General features: G+C 42.6%; 1 non-coding gene across 1 annotated transcript; it reads left to right on the top strand.

Moving 5' to 3' along the window:
* The first annotated feature begins 351 nt into the window (after nucleotides 1-351).
* On the top strand, nucleotides 352-458 carry LOC148848941 (small nucleolar RNA R71). The gene has a single exon (XR_016101574.1). It is a non-coding gene; the product is annotated as a small nucleolar RNA R71 (small nucleolar RNA).
* The last annotated feature ends 22,172 nt before the right edge of the window (nucleotides 459-22,630 follow it).

Raw genomic sequence — 22,630 nt, 5'->3', positions numbered from 1 at the left:
AATGGAATCCTTTGAAGAGTTGGGCACATATCGTCGGTTGGATGCCCTACTACCGAACAAATCCCAAAAGCCTTCATTGCTTGCATATTACCTACAGCCATTTGATGAACAAGGGAAGTTAGACTCGCAATTTATTGTTCAAGGGAAGAGATATTTACCTCATTAGCATGCTTTGATGGAGTGTCAGGCCTAGTGCCAAATTATTGAGAATTGGCCGCCATATTTGCAATCAAGTTTCTCGTGGCCTTGGAAGTTTTATCCACTAAAGTTCCTCCACTGGAAGCATCAATCATGCTCCTATCGGTGGGTTAAAGACCCTCATAGAAATATTGGATAAATACCTGCTCATTGATTTGATGATGGGGGCAGCTTGCACATAATTTTTTAAAACATTCCCAGTATTCATGTAAGGACTCCCCGTTGTACTGCCTTACACCACAAATTTCTTTTCTAATATTGGTCGCCCTTGAAGCTGGGAAATATTTCTCCAAAAATAGCCTCCTCATCTCGTTCCATGTGGTAATACTCCTAGAGGGTAGATAATAGAGCCAATCCTTAGACGAATCCTTCAAAGAAAACGGAAAGGCTCTTAATTTAATTTGTTCTTCAGTCACACATGTGGGTTTCATACTCGTGCATACCACATGAAGCTCCTTCAAATGCTTGTGAGGATCTTCACCTGCAAGACCATGAAAAGTGGGCAAGAGATGTATCAGTCCAGATTTTAATTCAAAAGTAGCATTAGCATCTAAAGCAGGAAATGTTATGCATAAGGGTTGTTGATTCAAATCAGGGGCAGCAAGCTCTTTTAGAGTTTGATTTCCAACCATGATTTCCTCCTCTCTCAAATCGACCACAACAGATAGGGAATCAAAAGCGGGATCGTTCTCTTCAGAATGACTCCGAGCTTCCCTCCTTAACTTGCGCAAAGTTCCCTCTATTTCTGGATTGTACTGCAAATCACCTTGCTTAGAAAATTGAGTTATAGGCATAAATCAAGGAAACCATAATAAACCATGAACGACATATCATAAAAAAAATATAGAGTGATGAAAATAAATAAATAAATAAGACAGAAAGTATTCTACGCTAAAACACAAACAATCGAAGTGATCTCTATTTTTTTTTTAGAAGTTTCAAGAACGAAACAATGATCACAATAACCAAAAAAACCAATTAGAAAAATTCCCTGGCAACGGTGCCAAAATTTGGCGTGCTGTCATAGGCACCCAAAAATAAAACCTATACTCTCAAAAACAAATGCAGTAGTGCGAGTAAGGATCGTTCCCATAGAGAGTATCTAGCCTAGTTTTTGTGCTGTGTGAACAAAGATGGAGGGGGGATTTGAGTATAACGAAAACATCAAATAAGAAACAATGCAAATCAAAGTACTGGAATTAATCAAAAGAACGAGTCTTGGTCTAAGTCAACATCCACCATCAGAATTTCACTACTGTTCATCGATACAATGATATATCTATTCAGACTTTGAATATTCATCATAAGAACTATTTTCCTATATCTCCCTAATCACAGTTAATCAGAAAACAAGTGATCCTCTTAACCCTTACTACTGAACAATCCCTAAACAAGCATTAAAGATTTAATCTAGCAGTAGCCTTAAGCATTAGAGATTGATGAAGCTAAACAACACAAGCCCAAGCGGTTGCATTTAATTCAGTCGAGTGTTCTTTCTAAGCTCTAACAATTTCTGACGCAACAAATCATTAAACCCTAGTTGCTACGCAGATTAGAGGGATCAAACAATTACGGATCTGATATCTAACTTAGCAGTATATTGCAACAAATAATAAACTAGTAGGCTTCCTAGCAATCAGATGAAACAATCATAAACATGAACATAGAAGAACATTCGATATTCAAAGCATAAATCAAACAATAAAAATCAAATTAGATCTCACAGTTTTGTTGATTCTGAGGCTTCTGTTTCCTTTGACCAAGTATCAGAATTTAGCCATGCATGGTCATGGTGAAAACTCAAAAAGAATTGGAGAAGAAGAGAGGGACGACAACCTAGGCCTGATATTCTCTTTCTTGTTTTTCCTCTTCTTTTCTTTCTCTCTACTTCCCCCAAGAGAAGCCTACAAAATCTCCTAAAATTTCTCTAGATAATAGTCTCCAAGTTTGATTTATCAAAAAAATATTAAAAATAAGATAAAACAAAATTCTAATGCAAGTGGGACAGTGGTGATTTCGCATATGAAAACTTGTAGGCTAAGGAACATTTTCAGCACATCAGCAGTGTGGTTGCAACTTCTTCGCACCTGAATTGGACATCAATTAATTAGTATATATCAAAACCCAAAACATGAAAGTTGTAGGTATTTTCCTTATAGTTCCAACACATCTTGAATCATCTCAATTGGAGTTCGGATGAGAGAGTTATGCCTAAATTAGGACACGGTAGCGAAACTGTTCAGAATTACCCGATTAGCTTTGTTTTTCACTTAATGCCTCCATTTGTGCCCTAAATCAAAATATAAGAACAATGAGTCCATTTAGGCACTAAATAAGTATGAAAGACTAAAAATTAAAGGAGAAAAATATAATATTTTGCATTCTCATCAGACACCCTTAGGATAGCCCTTCATTTCATGGTCAAACATTAAACGAATGTTCAATAGCACTATATGACATATTGCTTCCCATATAAAACTGTTTGCCGAAGAAGATGAGCTGATTTGATTAAAAATATAAATTAGTCATATGGGAACATGCACACAGACATCAATTTTTACAGTCACATTCACTTCGTAGATGTGTCAAAACAGTCAAAGAAAAAATGGTAAACCACCCATACTCCTTAAACGTCTTCTTGAGTAAGAAGCTTGTAACTAGGAATAATGAGCAAGCCATTGACAGTTTTCATAGAACACTCAAAGCTGAATCGTGTGGCATATAGATGTTATTCAAACTCGCCTCCAAATCCTATCATCATGAAGTGGATTTAAACCAATCAACACCTAGATGATGTCATCATCAGAACACAAACTAGATGTTGTGAATGAAGGGATGAGAGATCCATCATATGGATGGCCGAACCCTGCAGAAAGGTTGGGCGAAATTTCAAAAATTTCTCTCTCTCCCGTCTGGCAATCGCATTCCCTATTTTAGAAAACTGCATCTTCAAGGATCATTCTTGAAACAAAACCGGATCACATTTGAAACCAAAGGGAGGAGAGGGATATACCTGATATGAAGTAGCATTAACTCTCAATGAAGGTATTCATGCCGAAAGAGAAAACCAAAACCCACATCCACTAAAGACGACACATTGCATAGTGATGCAGGATCAGCAGGACGACTCTTCACCAAGAACCAAATTCTTCAGCAAGACTAGAGTAAAAGGCTGGTGAGCACGACTTTAGATTGTTTATTCAGCCAAGAAACAATATCATGAACTCTTCTTGATCAATTCCATAGGTGGAGATCGAACTGGGTAGGGATAGCAACAACAAGGAGAGAACTCTGCAAATTGCTGTGTGTTTAAAACTAAGGAATTCACCCCCTATTTATAGTCTTCTTTGGATCAACCTCCTAATCTAATTAGGAGAGAGTTTCTTTATCCAAATCTAATAATTGGATTTGGACTCTTAAATGGATAAGACTTATCTTATCATTTCAGCTAATCCTAATCAAATTATAAATCAGATATTGCCTCCTTTTATTTAACCAATTTAAGCCCAGTTCGAATTGGGCTTTAGGCCCATTAAGCCTATGTGCTCACTTACACCTTTAACCTACTGCCCAGTTGGCTCTCTTTGTATGGCATGGGACCCTTACATCGATATACACATCAGCCACATGGGTTCAGCCCTTCCTTTGTTACAAGGCCTGGCCGAACTCATTGTAGGAGACAGTGAACCCTTGAGTCCATCACCATGGGATCTTAATGGGCCCAACATTTACACTAAATGGTCATTGGGTCCAGTCATCTTATGAAAACCCAAGGACTGAGGGCAAATGCAAGGTTAGCCTATTAGGTATTACCCTTAATGGTCTTACACTTAACCTCTTAGCCCATAATGATCAAAAACTGCCCGACAAGGGTGGACCTATCCCTCAACTATAAGGAACAGTGCTGCACTTTCTACTGACATGGATCCCGGGAATTAAAACCTTTTGTAAACATTTTGAAACCATAATATATATGTCTATCTCTATATAAATATATTTTGGAAAAACAAATTTCAACATTTGAAATCAACTACTAGCAGTTTAGCTTCCATCAGAGAGTGCAGCCCCGATCATTCACTTTGTCCGACAAAGGGGCTGATCCTATCACTATGATCACCCACTCAGATGAATTCTTGGACTATCCCAACATACTCAGGTTTTGACCCCTTCTAAGGATCTCACTAATTGACATATCAAAGATAGCCCAATCCGACACCTAGTGCAGTACCATAATAAAGTCTAGGGGTCAGGTGTAACATTCCAGTTATGCCCATCTACCTCTAAGGTCTAGGGCAATACAAGAATTTCAGTCCGGTTCAGGGTTTCAAGAAAACCCACACTTCATGCACCTCATATCTCACCGTGGTAGCTGAGACAAGCCACCCCAACCAACTTGGTGGCACATCAATGTCAGCCTTGGTAGGATAAATCTCCCCAGATCTATCCAACGACTATGAAGATTCTAAACTAACACAAGTCTCATAAGTGTCCAGTTTAAGGGTATTACACAAAAACATACCAAAACACATGAATCAATTATGCACTTTTATTCATTTACAATAAATGTCATCAAGTACATCAATCTGATTAGAGCTAAGAGCATACACTGTCTAACAACTCCCACTTGCACTTAGGTCCAATCGGGTATAAGTCGGAGTCCCATTCTTTCTATGTGTTTCTCAAACACTTTCTGTGTCAGTGGCTTAGTTAATGGGTCTGCTACATTTTCCGCTAATGCTACCTTCTAAATCAGGATGTCCCCTCTTCCAATTATCTCCCGCAGTACATGGTACTTCCTCTCGATGTGCTTCGACTTTGAGTGGGCTCGTAGCTTCTTAGCCTGAGCAATGGCTCTAGTGTTGTCACACAACAATGGAATGGGTGATGTGTAAGATGGAACTATTCCTAATTCCTGGATGAGCTTCTTCATCCAAACGGCTTCTTGGTAGCTTCATTTGTAGCAATGTATTTGGCCTCGGTCGTGGAATCTACTATGGACCCCTATTTGTTGCTTTTCCAGCTAACAGCACACGATCCTATCATGAAGATATATAGACTTTCTATCATCTAGATCTGATTGGAAATCGGTATCTGTATACCCTTGGAGCTATAGTGAACTACCATCGAATACCAAACAAAACTCTTTTGTCCTTCGAAGGTATTTTAGTATGTTTTTCATAGCGGTCCAATGCTCTTGTCCTAGGTTAGACTGGTATCTACTTACCACACCACGACCTGAGCAATGTCTGGCCGAGTGCATAGCATGGCATACATGGTGCTTCCTATGACAAAGGTGTAAGGAGCTTCCTTCATGCCCTCAATCTCCTTAGGTGTCTTGGGAGACCTACCCTTGGAGAGAGTGACTCCATGCCTGAAAGGAAGGTTTCCTTTCTTGGAGTTCTCCATACTATATCTCTTGACTATTTTGTCAATGCAAGTAGACTAGGTTAATCCTATTATTATCTTCGATCTATCTCTATAGAGTCAAAGTCCTAAGATATAAGAGGCTTGTCCAAGATCTTTCATGGAGAATTGCTGTGAAAGCCATACTTCCACCATAGTTAACATTCCTACATCATTCCCAATGAGTAGAATGTCATCTACATACAGAACCAAGAATGTAACCTTGTCTCCCATTGTCTTCCTGTAAACACATGGCTCATCTGGATTTTGCTCAAAATCAAACAGTTTGACAGTAGAGTCAAACTTGATGTTCTAGCTCTTAGAAGCTTGCTTAAGTCCATATATGAATCAGTTGAGTTTACATACCATGTTTTCCTGACCTGCAACTATGAAACCTTGTGGTTGCTGCACAGAGGTATCTTCAGTAAGATCTCCATTTAGGAATGCGGTTTTGACATCCATTTGCCAAATCTCATAGTCATGGTATGCTACTATAGTTAGTAGGATCCTAAAGGATTTAAGCATGGCCACGAGCAAAAAGGTTTCCTCATAATCGATTCCCTCTTTTTGAGTGTACCCTTTCACCACAAGACGAGCCTTGTAGGTCTCAACCTTACCATCGGGGCCCTTCTTCCTCTTATAGATCCATTTGCAATCAATTACCTTTACCCTAGGGGGCAGATCTACTAGAGTCCAGACTCTATTGGTCTCCATTGAGCCCATCTCACCTCTCATAGCATCTTCTAGGTTGGTTATTTTCTAGAGCTGGTGGGACATCTCCCACTACCCCTGGGCATTCCTCATTAAGAACAACTTCCTCATGATGATTATCCAGGATGTAATCTTCCTCTAGGAAGTGGACATTTCGACTGCAAAACACATTTTGCTCTTTTGGATCATAGAACAAGTAACCTATAGAGCCTTTGGGGTAAGCTACAAATAGACAATAGTTGGTCTTGGATTCCAATTTGTCAGCACTGGTTCTTTTAACATGTGCTGGACAACCTCAAATTTTCAAGTGTCTTACGCTTGGTTTCTTATCGGTCCATAGCTCATATGGAGTCTTAGGAATGGATTTGGTTAGAACTCGATTCAGCACGTAAATCGTAGTTTCTAACACAAAACCCCCAAAGGATGTGGGTAACTCGGAGTGGACAAGAAGTGATTGGACCATATCTAATAGAATATGATTTCTCCTCTCTAACACACCTTTTAATTGTGGTGTAGCAAGAGGAGCCAGTTGTGATACAATCCCATTTTCCTTTAAGTAGTCCCTGAATTCATCAGAGAGATATTTTCCACCTCAATCTGATTGAAGGGTCTTAATTTCTCTCCCTAACTGTTTCTCGACTTCTTGTCTGAACTCTTTGAACTTTTCAGAGGATTTAGACTTATGTCTCATTAGGTACACGTAACCATACCGAGAATAGTGATCGGTAAAGGTTATGAAATAAACGTGTTGGTTATGTCTCCTAACATTCATGGAACCACATACACCAGTATGTATAAGGTCAAGTGTGCTTGCGGATCTTTTAGGCTTACCGGTAAATGGCCACTTCGTCATCCTACCTTGAAGGCAAGGTTCACAAGTTGGAAGATCTTCTATAGTTAGAAAATCCAAAGGACCATCCTTTACCAACCTTGTGATACAATCTATGTTGATGTGGCCAAGTCGGTAATGCCACGGGAATGTGAGATTAACTGTATCACGAGGTCGCTTCTTGGGGATTATTTTTGACGTAGTTTTGGTAATGTTTGTTTCTAGAGAAGGATGGAGAACATAGAGGTCATTCTCAAGTTCTCTATGCGAGGAATTTGTTATTCCGTTTCCAAAAATCAAATTTTCTTCTTAAATTAGGTTTGAAAAGATAATCTTTAAGTATAATTGTTCATTCTCTATAAACTAGTTCTACAGCTCCTATGGCTGTAGTTGCAACTGTTGCAGAAGTTCCCAAGTAGAGTGTCACTTCTCCATCACTCAGTCTTCTACTTATCTTGAACCTTTGCAGTGAGTTACACGCATAAGTTAAAGCCCCATATTCAATACACCAGGAAGTAGAAGTGACCAGCAAATTGGTCTCTATGATAAAAGATTCAAAATTACCTTGCTTCTTAGTCCCTAGTTATTAAGGACAGTTCCTCTTCCAGTGGCCGGTTTGCTTGCAAAAGTGACATGCATCTGATGCCTTATCTTTCTTTTGCTTTTTAGGTTTGCTAGTTTTCTTTTGAGGCTTTTTCTTTGCCCTCCTCTTTTTCTTACCTGAATTGCCACCTTCAACAAGCATGGCTATCTGTTTATCCTTCTTGACCAGTTCTTCAGCCCTCTACAACATATTGCTGAGTTCCTGAAGGGTAACATTTAGCTTAATCATGTTGTAATTCATGATAAACTGATTGAAGGAGGGAGGTAAGGAATTTAGGATGGCATCAACCATGGTGACATGATCTAGCCCTGACCCGAGTGCTTCTAGTTCATTAATGTAACCCATTATCTTGAGACAATGGTCATGAACCATCTGGCTCTCGGTCATTTTTATGAAAGAATGGTAGGATCCATCTAATGGATGCCATGATGGTTGCGGAATGGGTGGGAGAATTTCAAAAATTTTCCTACCTTCTCCCAACTGGGAATCATATTCCCTAAATTTAGAATACAATATTCAAGAATTCTACTTGAACCATAATCGAACCAGATCTGAACCAAAAAGAAAAAGGGAGGATTATACCTGATCCAGAGAAACAATATCTCCCAAAGTTGGTGTTCATGCCCAAACAAGACACCAAGATACGCTCCTGCTGAAGATGACACAATTGTGGGTGGAACGGAACCAGCAGGGTGCATCCTACACACTGGATCCTTTGCAAGAACCAACTGGAAACTATGAACACTGAATCCTTATCAGTCTTTTCTGCAAGACTGGTGTCAAGAACTGATTTCTTGACTTCTTTCTTCTACAAAGATCGAATCTTGCAAGTGGGAATGGCGGCGGCTGGAGGAGAACTCCTGGGACAAAGATGGCTAAACAACTTCTCTTCTCTCTGGAGTCTGTATGAGATATAATCTCTCTTAGGGTTTCTCCTCCTTTCTTCTTGATTAAGAAAACCTCCTAATTAGGAGTTATCCCAATCCAAATCAGTATTTGGATAGGGGATTATCTTAATCCTATCTACAGATTAAGTTAGTTTACTCCTGATCTTATCAGGAGGTTACCAGATTCAAATCTGATTTGAATTTGGTCTCCTAGAGTGGATAAGGTTAAAAGCTCAATCATTTTACTAGCATTAATCTTAGATTCGTCCCATAGATGGGTAATCATATCAGCCTAGCTTGTAATGGGCTTTTTGGCCCATTAAGTGTTCAGTGTTTAACTAGTTTCCATTCTACTGCCCAATTGGGCTTCTTTGTATGGCGTGGGACCCAAGCATTGATCTACACACCAGCCACATGGGTTCGGCTCAGCCTTTATTACAAGGCCCAATCGAATTCACTAAAAAGCTCAATGAACCCCTGAGCCCATCACATGGGCCCTATGGACCCAACACTTACATTAAGTGGTCCCTGGGCCAAGCCATCTTATAAAAACCCAGGGATTGTGGGCAGGTGCAAGATTAGCCCATCAGGTATTATCCTAAATGGTCTTACACTTAACCTCTCATCCCTTAATGATCAAGCACTGCCCGACAAGAGAGGACCTCTCCCTCGGTTGCAAGGATCAGTGTTGCACTCTCTACTCACATGGATCTTGGGAATTAACTGCCGGCAGTTTAGTTTCCATCAGAGAGAGTGCATTTTCGATCATTACCATTGTCCGACAAAGGGGCTGATCTTGTCACTATGATCACTCACTCATATGAATTCTCAGACTGCCCCAACATGCCCAGGTTTTGATCCCCGCTAAGGATCTCACTGATTGACATATCAATGACAGCCTGATCCGACACCTAGTGAAATGTCATAATCGAGTCTAGGGGTCAGGTGTAACTTTCCAGTTTTGCCCATCTGTCTCCAAGGTCCAGGGCAATAATGGAAATCTGGTCCGATTCAAAGATTCAAGTAATCCCATACTGCATGTGCCTTGGGTCTTACTGTGATGGTCGAGACTGGCCATCCCAACACTTTGTGGCACACCAGTATCAGCATTGGTAGGATAAATCTCCCCAGACTTATCCAATCGACTGCGAACATTTAAAACTAACATGAGTCTCTATAAGTGTCCAGTTTTAGGGTCTTACACAGAATTATACCAAACAACATGAATCAAACATGCACTTTATTTACACTAAATAAAAAAAGTACATCAAATCGGATTGAAGCTAAGGGCATAAAAAACTGTCTAACATTTTGCGGTCATGAACAGCTTCAAGACCTCCTGGCGAGTACAACGGTTCTGCTCATCATACAATGTCCTCAGACTATCCAGGATATCCTTGGACACTTCGATTTGATCGAATTGTCTCTATATCAGATTGTCGAGGGAGGCTATGATGTAGCACCGGGCAAGAGAATTCATATCTTCCTAATCTTAATATTTCTTCCTACGTGCCTCAGAAGCCCTATCACCTGACGATCCGAAGCAAGGATCTTAGCATCCTTGTCCAATTTCTCGGACGTTAATACCAGGATAAGGTTACGGAACCGGTCAACATAATTTAGTTCCTTAAGTTTGTTATTGTCCAACAGCTTGGCTAATTGTCCGTTTTCCATTTTTGATAAAAGGCAAGACAGATTATCAATCCACAACCTAAATTGATTCATGTTTATTACATAGATATGGCTTTTAATCTATGTTCCATTTCCATTTGTCCATCTCTGAGATTTCCCTCTTATCTCAGTGACGGAGACTACGAAATTATGTCTCTAGAAATGTGAGAAACCACATACAGTGCATGGAGCCAATTGTTTCAGCTTTATAACCCCACCACCTTCTGTGAAGGATCATATCCACTCATCTAAAGAGCTTTCCCTTTGGCCTCTGTCAGATAACGTTCATTGCCATTTTAGGTTAAACCTTTCTGTCCAGTAAATGCTTATCCATCATATTTGTGAACGTCAAGGTACCATGAGAGAGTCTTCCATTTTAGGATATGCTCATCCCAGATCCGTTTATGACACCCCTATCATCTTATGAAACAATCCAACATATCCAACAACAAATGGATAGCCCAATTTTATGGTGCATCTCCTCATTACTAAAGGACCCATCTTCATGCTAATTGATGAAGGATGATTTGACCCAATCTATGAAACAGCGACACGTGGACACTAACCCGACATAAGCGATAGCTCAGCATTGTGGCCCAGTATAGCTAAGTAACAGGCCGATAAAGCAGCTCGCCACATCATATCGCGCAAAGGGAGGAGCTTGCCACGGTGCAAGCTCCGGGTTCCCCGAGCTACCCCCAAAGGGATATTCCAAGGCAACTTCAGCTCGCAAGCTAAGGAAACCAGCTTGCCCGAGCTCTCGAGCAGACAAGTCATCCCAAAGACTAATTCTACTAAGGGTACTCCTGAAGTATTCCAAGCTCACTGTAAAGTAGCTCGTGAGTGAGCTGCACAAGCGTTCCACAGGAAGCTTCTATCTGATAGGCCATACAAATCAGGCTGCGCCATATCCCTTATTGATGGCGCAGTCCCTGTCCTTTCGTCAGTCTGCGCCCACGTCTTGTTAGACAGTCTTGTATGCCCTTAGCTTCAACCGGATTTGATGTACTTTTGTTATTTAGTGGAAATAAATTAAAGTGCATGTTTGATTCATGTTGTTTGGTATAATTCTATGTAAGACCCTAAAACTGGACACTTATAGAAACTTGTGTTAGTTTTAAATGTTCACAGCCATTGCATAAGTCTGGGGAGATTTATCCTGCCAAGGCTGATACTGATGTGCCACCAAGTGTTGGGATGGCTTGTTTCGGCCATCAGGGTAAGACCCAAGGCACATGCAGTATGGGATTGCTTGAACCCTTGAACCAGACCAGATTTCTAGTATTGCCCTAGACCTTGGAGATAGATGGGCAAAACTGGAAAGTTACACCTGACCCCTAGACTCGATTATGACACATCACTAGGTGTCGGATCAGGCTGTCTTTGATGTGTCAATCAATGAGATCCTTAGTGGGGGTCAAAACCTGGACATGTTGGGGCAGTCTGAGAATTCATCTGAGTGAGTGGTCATAGTGACACGATCAGCCCCTTTGCCGGACAATGGTAATGATCGGGAATGCACTCTCTCTGATGGAAACTAAACTGTCGGCAGTTGATTTCAATTGTTGGAATTTTGTTTTGCAAAATTAATATGTATATGTATATGTACGGTTTCAAAAGATTTGCAAAAGGTTTTAATTCCCGGGATCCATGTGAGTAGAGAGTGGGGCACTGTTCCTTGCAGCCGAGTGAGAGGTCTTCTCTTGTCGGGCAGTGCTTGATCATTAAGGGCTGAGAGGTTAAGTATAAGACCATTTAGGATAATACCTGATGGGCTAATCTTGCACCTGCCCACAGTCCCTGGGTTTTTATAAGATGGCTTAGCCCAGGTACCACTTAATGTAAGTGTTGGGCCCATAGGGTCCATGTGATGGGCTCAAGGGGGTCATTGAGTCTTTCAGTTAATTCGGCTGGGCCTTGTAATAAAGGCTGGGCCAAACCCATGTGGCTGGTGTGTAGATCAATGCTTGGGTCCCACGCCATACAAAGAAGCCCAACTGGTTAGCAGGTTGGAAACTGGTTAAACACTGAACACTTAATGGGCCAAAAGCCCATTTCGAACTGGGCTGATATGATCACCAGTTCATGGGGCGAATCTGAGATTAGTGTTAGTAAAAGGATTGGGTCTTTGACCTTATCCACTCTAAGAGACCAAATTCAAATTAGATTTGAATCTGGTAATCTCCTGATAAGATCAGGAGTTAACTAACTTAATCTGCAGATATGATTAAGATTAACCTCTATCCAAATACTGATTTGGATTGGGATAACTCCCAAAATATTGGGAGATTTCTTAATCAAGAAGAAAGAGGAGAAAACCCTAGCAGAAATATCAGATTTCGAACTAAGGGGTTTGAGCAAGCAAGAATCACATCCTTGATGTGTGGCTCATTGTGACACTAGCAAGTGCACTAGCCGTTCAAGTAATAAAGTAGTGAGTGAAGTATCGTTCCCACAAGGATTTAGGAAACAATTACCAATACTAAATTGAGCACTTCTTATCTGATCAACAAATAAATCAAAACTTTAATGAAAGCTAAAAAAATCCTAAATTAAAATCTATCTAAATCATTGGCCCAATTGCCTTCAAATCAGGTTAGAAGAGTAAGCAGTAAATGTCAATCTCAGAATTCAGCAATCTATCAATTTGGATCATTCGAATAAATCATGATTGAGCCTTGGTTTGGTGAAACCCCAAGGTCATGAACAGCCTCTCTCAAGCACATGTTCATCCTATGCATGAGTGACGGTTCTTCTATCTCTAGCAAGAATCTAATCCCCATGCATGCATTTCTTCAAACACTTCTAAGGCATCAATTCAAATCTGAATTGATCACCAACTGAATTGTGCAAGTTATCTCTAACCTTGCACTCAATTCAGTTCTTGAATAGTAGATCTGAATTCCTAGAGTCTCTCTCAAGCACTCTAGGAATTCCAAGCTGTAGATTAATTCGGCCAATCTGAAAATTGCAGATCTGAATTCTCTTTCAAGCAATTCAGATCTTGCAATCTCAGATCTGAGAATTCAGATCTGAGTTTTGAAGGTTAGTTGGCCGAATTGATCTGCAATAACACCCTCATTCAAGAAACTTCAAGTACAACCCATGATCATTTGAATGAATCAAAAAGGATTAGATTGCTGAACTGAAATTTTACAAGCTGAAATACATCAAGGAAGAATGGAAACAAGGAGAAAGAAGAAAGAAAATATAACTAAGAAACTGAATTCAAATCAAAAGAGAATGAAACTACAAATGATTTATTACAAAAGATCTTTGAATCACAAACCCTCAATTCGAACTCACCTTCTTCTTCTAGCTTGCTTGTCTTGAACTTCCTTCAACCCTTCTTCTTCTTCTTCCTTGCGCCTAGCCTTCTTCTCTTCTCTTCTCTCAAGGTGGCTGAACCTCTAAGAGTGGGAGAGCCTTTCTCTCAAGCAATTGAACAATTTTCTCCCCTCCTAGAGGCCTCCTTATATAGTTTTTCAAGGGGGCTCTTGCCCCTTCTTGAAGCCTCTAGAATGGGGTGTATTACACCCCTCATGAACCTTCTAGAGTGCTCCCTCCTTCTGTTCAAGAAACACCTAGAAGTTGCCGCCCCTAGCTCCCTTTGGGCTGCTATTTGGGCTACAACTTAGCTTGCTTTTGAGCTCATGTGGGCTACACTCTAGGCTGTTATTTGGGCTAAAAATGGGTTGGGCCGAAATTTCCTTCTTGCTAGGCTTCTTCCCTTGGATTTTCCAAAGAGTTTCACTTGCTCTTCTTGGGCCGAATGAAATTCTCTTGCTCTCATGGCTGGGCCGGGCTGAACTTGATAAATTTTGGGTTTTCTTTTCCTTGCTTTTGCCTTCTTTTTGTTGATTTGGCTCCCCCTGAAATCTTTCTTGCAATCAAGCTAAATTAAGGCAAAAATTAATAAAACCGGCATAAAAATCCATTCTAAAGTCCTCAAAAATTATAGATAAATTGTAAGTTCATCAATCCTGCAATATGAGATTTGATCTCTCACAGACTCCAGAGAAAAGAGACAATTCTGCCCTCTTTGTCCCTAGACTTCTCCTCCTTCAACCGCCGCCACTACCTGTTGGAAGATTGGATCTTTGCAGCAACAGAAAGTCAAGAAAGCAGTTCTTGACAATAGTCTTGCAAGAAAGACAAAAGGATTTGGTGTTCAAGGTTTCCAGAGGGTTCTTGTGAAGAATCCAGTGTGTAGGATGCACCCTGCTGGTTCCGTTCCATCCACAACTGTGTCAACTTCAGCAGGAGCGGATCTTGGTTACTTCTTTGGGCGTGAACACCAACTTTGGGAGATATTATTTCTCCGGATCATGTATAATCCTTCCTGTTTCCTTTTGGTTCAGATCTGGTTTGTTAATGGTTCAAGTAGGATCCTTGAATAAAGTATTCTAAATTTAGGGAATATGATTCCCAGTTGGAAGAAGGTAGGAAAATTTTTTTAAAATTTGCCCCCCATTCCGCACCCTTCTTGGCATCCATTAGATGGATTCTACCATTGTTTTAATGGTATCAGAGCCACAGGTTCAAATCTTGAACCAAAGGAAAATCAGATCTGACCCTGCGCAGATGAACAGAAAATGTTCTGCAAAGATCTGCGCAGATTGCTTTTTTTTTTTTTTTTCAAGAAATGGTTTCTTGTTAAGGGCGTTTGATCTGAAATTAATTTTGTTAAATCCAAAAATTTATTTAGAATTGTTCTTTATTTATTTTTAATTTAATGGACTGTTCAAACCTGGAGATCGCAGTGCAGATTTGGCGTAGATAGTCTGCGTACCCTTTTTTCTTTCTTTTATTATTATTCGGTCTGTAAATAATTTTTTTTTTATTTTTCTAGACTGAATGTATAGGATTTGATCAAGAATGTAATTAATTAATAGAAATAGGATTTCTGTTTTTTATTTATTTTCTTGATTAAAGAAGAAGGAAGAAGATGGCGGCGCTGGAGATTTGTAGATGGAGAAATCGCATACTGCGATTTACAGTTTATGAAACTGTAACTTTTGTGTTTAACCTCTGTTTTGTAGGCAGTACGAACAGTCCATTTTTTGATTTGTGATTGTCTAAAATAAAAAATTATTAATTTCAGATCTCTCATGAATTAATTCTTGAATTGAAAATCAGTTTTGGACCATTTCGGACTAGATTGGACCAAAACTGTTTGGACCGAATATGAGATTTGAAAGGGGCTGTTTTTCAGTCCATATTTCTCACACTGGTTATTCCAAATTTGATGTTCAATTACAGGGATTAATTCAGCCCACCTGTAAAGCCTAGTTTTAAAGGGTTAAAACTACAAAAGCCCCTTATTGTGAGAAAAGCTGTATGGGCCGAACTGCTAACTGCTATTCAGCCCATACACCTAGTAAACATTAACTGTTAATGCTTTAGGTTTTTAAATGGGCTATTTGATGGGCTTTACAACAGTTAATTGATTGGATCAATTCTTCCTTTACATGTGATGTTTGGATGTATGATGTGTTGCGACCATGGGCCATAAGCACTTGGCCCATGTTAACTCGTTAGTGGCTCTTGCGCACACCATGGCTGAATGCACATCATTGCCATGGTGTCCCTTAAGGTCATTGGATGACCCCTCTCTACTTGGTGGGCCCCACAACCTTGAAAAGGAATGCGTACGGAACCCCTAGCTGATTGAGGCCCACCAGAAATCTGGCTTTATGAAAGTCAGTGGGAGCCACTTTGGTTTGACCTAAATTAGAACTAGGGTGTAATTTTGTTCCCTCCAAGCAAATATGAGTGCGTGTGATAGGGAGATCCATTTGATGGACTCTCTAAAGGCCTTCCGTCATTAGCACAATGATGGGTCCATCAGTAATGAGGAAATGCACCATAAAATTGGGCTATCCATTTGTTGTTGGATCCGTTAGAGTGTTTCATTAGATGATAGGGGCGTCATAGAACGATGTGGGAGAGGCTTCACTAGAAAATGGGAACTTTCTCATGGTACCTTGGTGTAACCTGAATATGATGGGTGTGCACTCACTGGACCTTGTCTGACAGAGGCCAAAGGGAAACTCATCTGATGAGTGGATATGATCCATCACAGAAAGGTGGTGGGGTTATGTAGCTGAAACAGTTGGCTTCACACACCCTATGTGATTTCCCACATTTCTAGAGACATTTCGTCATCTCCGTCACTGAGAAGGGAGGGAAAATCTCAGAGATGAATAAATGGGAATGGAACATAGATTAAAAGCCATATCTATGTAGGTAACATGAATCAAACTAAGGTTGTGGACTAACATTTTTGCTGTTTTATCAGAAAATGGCAAACGATCAATTTGCAAAGCTTCTAGATGATAACAAGCTTAAGGGCCCAAACTATGCCGACTGGTACAAAAATCTTATGCTGGTCCTAACTTCTGAAAAGTTAGATAAGGTGGTGAAAAATCCTGTCCTGGAACGTCCGGGTGATAGGGCTTCTGAGGCCCGTAGGAGGGACTACCAAGATTGGGAGGATAAGAACTCCCTAGCCCACTGCTTTGTCATTGCCTCATTAGACAACTCAATACAGAGGTAGTTCGATCAGATCGAACTAGCCAATTGGACAGTCTAAGAACAATGTATGAAGAGCAGAACCGTTCTACTCGACAGAAGGTCCTGAAATTGTTCATGACCGCGCAGATGTCCAAGGGGCAGAAAGTTCATGACCATTGTCTTCGGATGATGGGTTACATTAACGAACTTGAAGCTCTTGGATCCGGGCTAGATCTTGGCACGCAAGTGGATGCCATCCTAAATTCTTTGCCCTCTTCCTTCAATGCATTCACTATGAACTACAATATGAATAAGCTGAATGTCAGCGTCCAGGAACTCAGCAATATGTTGTAGAGGGCCGAGGATCTTTTAAAGAAGGATGAGCCTGTGGTTATGCTTGCTGAAGCTAACAAATCGGGCAAGAAAAAGAGAAAGGCAAAGAAGCCCCAGAAGAAGGCTGCCAAACCCAAGAAGTAGAAGAAGAATAAGACATCTGATGTCTGTCACTTTTGCAAACAGACCGGCCACTAGAAGGGAACTGTCCTGCCTACCTGGAATCTAAGAAAGGTAACATCGAAACTTGTGTCATAGAAACTAATATGTTAGTTACTTCTGTGTCCTGGTGTGTTGACTCTGGGGCTTCAACTCATGTGTGTATCACTGCAGGGGTTCAAAGTTAGCAGAAGAGTGAGTGATGGCGAAGTGACACTTTTCTTGGGAACGACTGCAAGTGTTGCAGCTGCAGCAATAGGAACCATAGAATTAGTTTTTAGAGAAGGAGTCCTTGTACTTAAAGATTGTCTTTATGTACAGAACTTGAGAAGAAATTTAATTTCTGTTTCTAAACTGTGTGCTGATGGATATACTGTTTATTTTAGTAATATGATTATTGTTAAACAGAATAATAAATTCATCGCGTGAGAGCCATGCAGGTCCAAATGCAATAGTTCCAACAACTTCAGCTCTATCAATAGCACATGCTGCACCAGGTCTCCCAGTACCAGTATCAGCAGCACTTCCCCATTTGCCCCAACCTTAGCTTCAATAGCCTCAGCACCTGGCCTCGCAGCAACCAAGTCCCACCGCCAGAGCGAACACTCTGGCCGAGGAGAGGCCCCCCAAAATCTCCCAAAAAACCAAGCCTCTCCCCATGGCAGACGGGAGGGACTGGCTACCCCGATCTTGCCATGGGCGGACAGGTCAGGAGGCCCCTACAGTCAAAGTTTGGAACCCTGATTCTTGAGAACCGGTTCAAAATCCTAGCAACAGACTCCAAGCAGGCCCCTTTTGTCCATAGCCATCACTAGTAGACCAGGCTACCCACGGCGCAAATCATTTTGGATAGCATGGAGGTGAGCAGCACGAACGCTGAGCCTATCAGGAAGCAGAGGCGCCGACGTCGAGCTCGCCGATCTGTCACCCGCGATTTGCCCGAGCTCTTGGGCAAAGAAGAGGTAGGCTCGGCCGAAGCCAAAGCTCCCCTCCTCTCAGTTCTGTTCCCCCTGTCTTCCGAACTCCTGGCGGTCCCGATGCCCAAGGATTTCAAGCTCCCTTCTCTTGACAAGTATGACGGGTTGTTCAACCTGAGTGATCATGTAGATGATTTTCATTCACAGATGCACCTAGTGCAAGCCAGTGAGTCATGCATGTGCGTGGCCCTCTCCACTATGTTCAGGGGAGCAGCCCATACATGGTACCGGAACTTGGCACCCGGGACGATAAGAAGTTGGCCGCAGTTCGCACAAGCCTTCACGTCCCACTTTGTCACTAGCAAGCAGTGCCCGCGAACTGAAGAAAGCATCTTCAACGTAGCACAAAAGGAGGGAGAGTCCATCAGGAGCTATATCATGCGGTTCAATGATGCTTGTATGCAGATACCACGCCTGGATCCCACTGTACGCCTTGCAGCAGCCAAGAAGGGCGTGAAGCACAAAGAGTTCAAGTGGCACATGGTCATCAACCAACCTACGACCATAACCGAGTTTTTGAAACTTGCGGATAAGTTCATAGCCACTGAAGAGGAGATCAACCAGAAGGGTGAGGGTGCATCCGAAAAGAGAAGGAGAGAAGGAGAACCTTCCAGTCAAGAGGACACCCGAAGAAAAAAGGAAACAGCTCGGGGTGCAAAGCCGGGTCAGCTATTCCGTGCTCCTGCTCCAGACCAAGCTGATTACACTCCACTGAACGCGAAGTGGGCCAAAATTCTGATGGCGATCAAGGACGCCCCGTATGTGAAGTGGCCACCCCGTCTGAGGGGGAATCCTAATGAAAGAAATAAAAAATTGTATTGTAGTTTTCATAGAGACCATGGTCATAGTACTCAGAACTGTTAAAACCTTCGCGACAAGATAGAGGAGTTCATCCGTTGCGGATATGTGAGAAGTATTGTACAAAATAATAATAATAATAATAATAGTAATAGGACAGGTCGGCAAGGGGAGCACGAAAAAGACGCTCTCGAGTCCAGAAACTGCCTGGCCGAGCAATCGCAGAGGTAACCTCCAGAGGAGAGGCCAGATCGAGGGACCATCCACATGATAGTGGGAGGTTCAATCATTGCAGGTTGCACCTCAGCGGCAGCTCGGACGTTGGTTCATGAGGTCACTCGGGAGGAGAAGAACCCCCCAAAGCGGCCAAGAACAAAATAGTGGATTTTCTTCACAGAAGACGATGCACGAGGGGTCCATTACCCCCACGATGATGCGCTCGTGATAAAGCTCAGAATCAATGACTTTGAAGTCAGGCGCGTACTCGTCGACTCGGGCAGCTCGGCCGACATACTTTTCAAAGCCGTGTTTGACCAGCTCCAGTTGCAGAGAAGTGACTTGAAGCCCGCGGACACTCCTTTGGTAGGCTTCAGCGGAGAAGAAGTCTGGCCCCTTGGTAAAATAACAGTACCTATAGAGGTCAGCACGTGGCCTTGTGTGGTCAGGTTTGAGCACAACTTCTTGGTGGTAGCGACCTCCTCGTCCTACAATTCCATAGTAGGTTGATCGATCACCCATGTCCTACGGGCGGTGGTCTCCACTTACCATTTGGCTATGAAGTTCCCAACAGACTTCGGGGTGGGAGTAGCGCGGGGTGACCAGCTTGAGTCCCGCAAGTGCTACATTGCCGCCCTAAAGGGGAAAACCAAGATAGCCGATGACCTTCAACAGGAGCGACCCACAGAGCAAGGCGAAGAGCGAGCCACACCCACGGAAGAAACGGTCGCGGTCCTGACCTCGACAGTAGACCCAGTTTGGATGCTCCAGATTGGCGCTTTCATCCAAGAGCCCCTACCATCCGAACTGGTAAGTTTTTTACTTCAAAATTTAGATATTTTTGCATGGTCCACGGCAAAAATGCCCGGTATAGACCCTAGACTCATAACTCACAAGCTTAACACTGATCCTGTAGTTAGGCCCGTTAGACAGAAGAAACGCAACCTAGCCCCAGAATGGTGGAAAGTGGTCGATGAGGAAGTCGAGAAGCTCCTCGCAGCGGACTTCATAAGAGAAGTCCAATACCCGAGCAGGGTAGCCAACCTCGTCCTGGTAAAGAAGGCCAATGGCAACTGGCACATGTGCGTCTACTACACCGGCCTAAATCGGGCTTGCCCGAAAGACTGCTTCCCGCTCTCCCGAATCGACCGTCTGGTGGACGCATCCTCAGGGCATGAGTTGCTAAGTTTCTTGGATGCCTATTCAGGCTATAACCAGATCAAGATGGACCCGACAGACGAAGAAAAACTGCCTTCATCACAGAGTTCGGCCTATACTGTTACAAGGTTATGCCCTTCGGGTTGAAAAACGCAAGGGCAACCTTTTAGAGGCTTGTAAATAAATTATTTGCGCCATTAATCAGCAGAAAAGTAGAATGCTATGTGGACGACATGGTCGTCAAAACTCAATTTTCACATGAATTAATACAAGACTTGCGTTCTGTTTTCGAAATTCTGTGTAAGTTTAATATGAGATTGAATCCAAACAATTGTATGTTCAGTGTAACCTCAGGTAAGTTCCTAGGATACATCATTTACTGGCGCAGCATTGAAGCCAACCCGGGTAAGGTTAAGGCCATCTTGGACATGAAACCACCCCAAAAGCTGAAGGAAGTTCAAAGGTTGAATGGCCGCATAGCCGCCCTAAGCCATTTCATGTCTAAATCGGCAGACCGTTGTCTACCGTTCTTTAAAGCAATAAAGAGCAAAGGGTTTGAATGGACCCAAGATTGCCAGCTCGCGTTCGACGAGCTCAAAAATACCTTACTAGCGTGCCGACCTTAACCTGGCCCGACGAGGGCGATGTTTTAGAACTCTACCTCTCGGCTAGTGACAAGGTGGTCAGTTCGGTACTAATTAAAGAAGTAGATCGGGTCCAACGACCCATCTATTATGTTAGTAAAGTACTGTAGGGAGCAAAAACGAGATACCCAGAGATGGAAAAGCTAGCGTACGCATTGATAATTGCAGCTTGGAAGCTCCACCCGTACTTCCAAGCTCATACTGTTATCGTCCTTAGCGACAAACCTCTAAGGCAAGTATTGCTTAAGCTCGACGTCTCCGGTCGGCTGACGAAGTGGGCCATTGAGCTCAGTGAGTATGACCTCCAGTACAAGCCGTGAACTGCCATTAAGGCCCAAGCCTTGGTAGATTTCATAGCCGAATGCACATTCATCTCCGAAGTTCCCAGTCTAGTTGAGCTCGAGGATCCCACCTCGGGTGAGCCCGAAGCTCCTGGATCGGTCGATTCCGAACCCCGTGAAGTAGTAGCCAGTGTGGCACCTCTCCTAGCTCGGCCAACCGCGAGCTGGGATGAGGAGCCCTGGATCCTTCACATAGATGGCTCCTCGAACCAACAGGGCAGCGGTGCCGGAATAGTTCTACATGGCCCAAGCGGCATGAAACTGGAGTATGCGCTATGCTACGAGTTCGAGGCATCCAACAATGAAGCAGAATACGAGGCATTGATAGCCGGACTAGCCTTAGCCAGAGAAGTAAAAGTCATTATCTGCAGCAACTCCCAGCTTGTGGTCAACTAGGTCACGGGCGAATATGAAGTTCGTGAGCCGGCCATGGTTGCCTACTTATTCAAAGTTAGAGAGACCCTACTCAACTTATAGTCACACTTCATCAGACGGATCCCTAGGTCGGAGAACGCTGAGGCTGATGCCATGTTCAAGTTAGCCAGCACTAGCAACATCGCCATGAGAACCGTGTACATAGAGGACTTGCCTCGGCCTAGCATTCTCGGGTGGGCTGAGGAAGTCGCTCCTGTCGTTCGAAAAGAGCCAAGCTGGATTGACCCACTCATGAGATTCTTGTTACACGGGACCCTCCCTACAGATCGCAATGCAGCCAGAAGGGTGCAATGCCAAGCAGCTAAATACGTTATGATAGACGAGCGGCTACACAGGAGATCCTACATGCTCCCCTACCTGCGTTGCATGCGACCTACCAAAGCCGAGCTCGTACTCCGCGGACACTTGGGGAGCATGGCCCTCACCCAGAAAGTGCTTCAGCAAGGGTATTAATGGCCAACAATGAAGGCAGATGCCATTGAACTTGTTAGAAAATGTGACAAATGTCAGAGACATGCTAATATATACCAACAACCCACTACTGACTTCAAGTATCTCACCAGTCCATGGCCCTTTGCACAGTGGGGCATCGATCTACTCGGGTCAATCCTGCCAGCAACGGGTGGAAGAAAGTTCTTAGTAGTGGTGGTGGACTATTTTACCAAGTGGGTAGAGGTCGAGCCCCTCGTAACGATCACAACCCGAAATGTCCAAAACTTATTTTGGAAGAACATCGTATGCCGCTTCGGA

Source organism: Nelumbo lutea, chromosome 6 (genome assembly GCF_056320005.1).
Source record: "Nelumbo lutea isolate HS-2025 chromosome 6, American lotus-T2T, whole genome shotgun sequence".
In the NCBI taxonomy this organism is placed as follows: domain Eukaryota; kingdom Viridiplantae; phylum Streptophyta; class Magnoliopsida; order Proteales; family Nelumbonaceae; genus Nelumbo; species Nelumbo lutea.
This window is presented reverse-complemented; position numbering and strand designations above follow the sequence as displayed.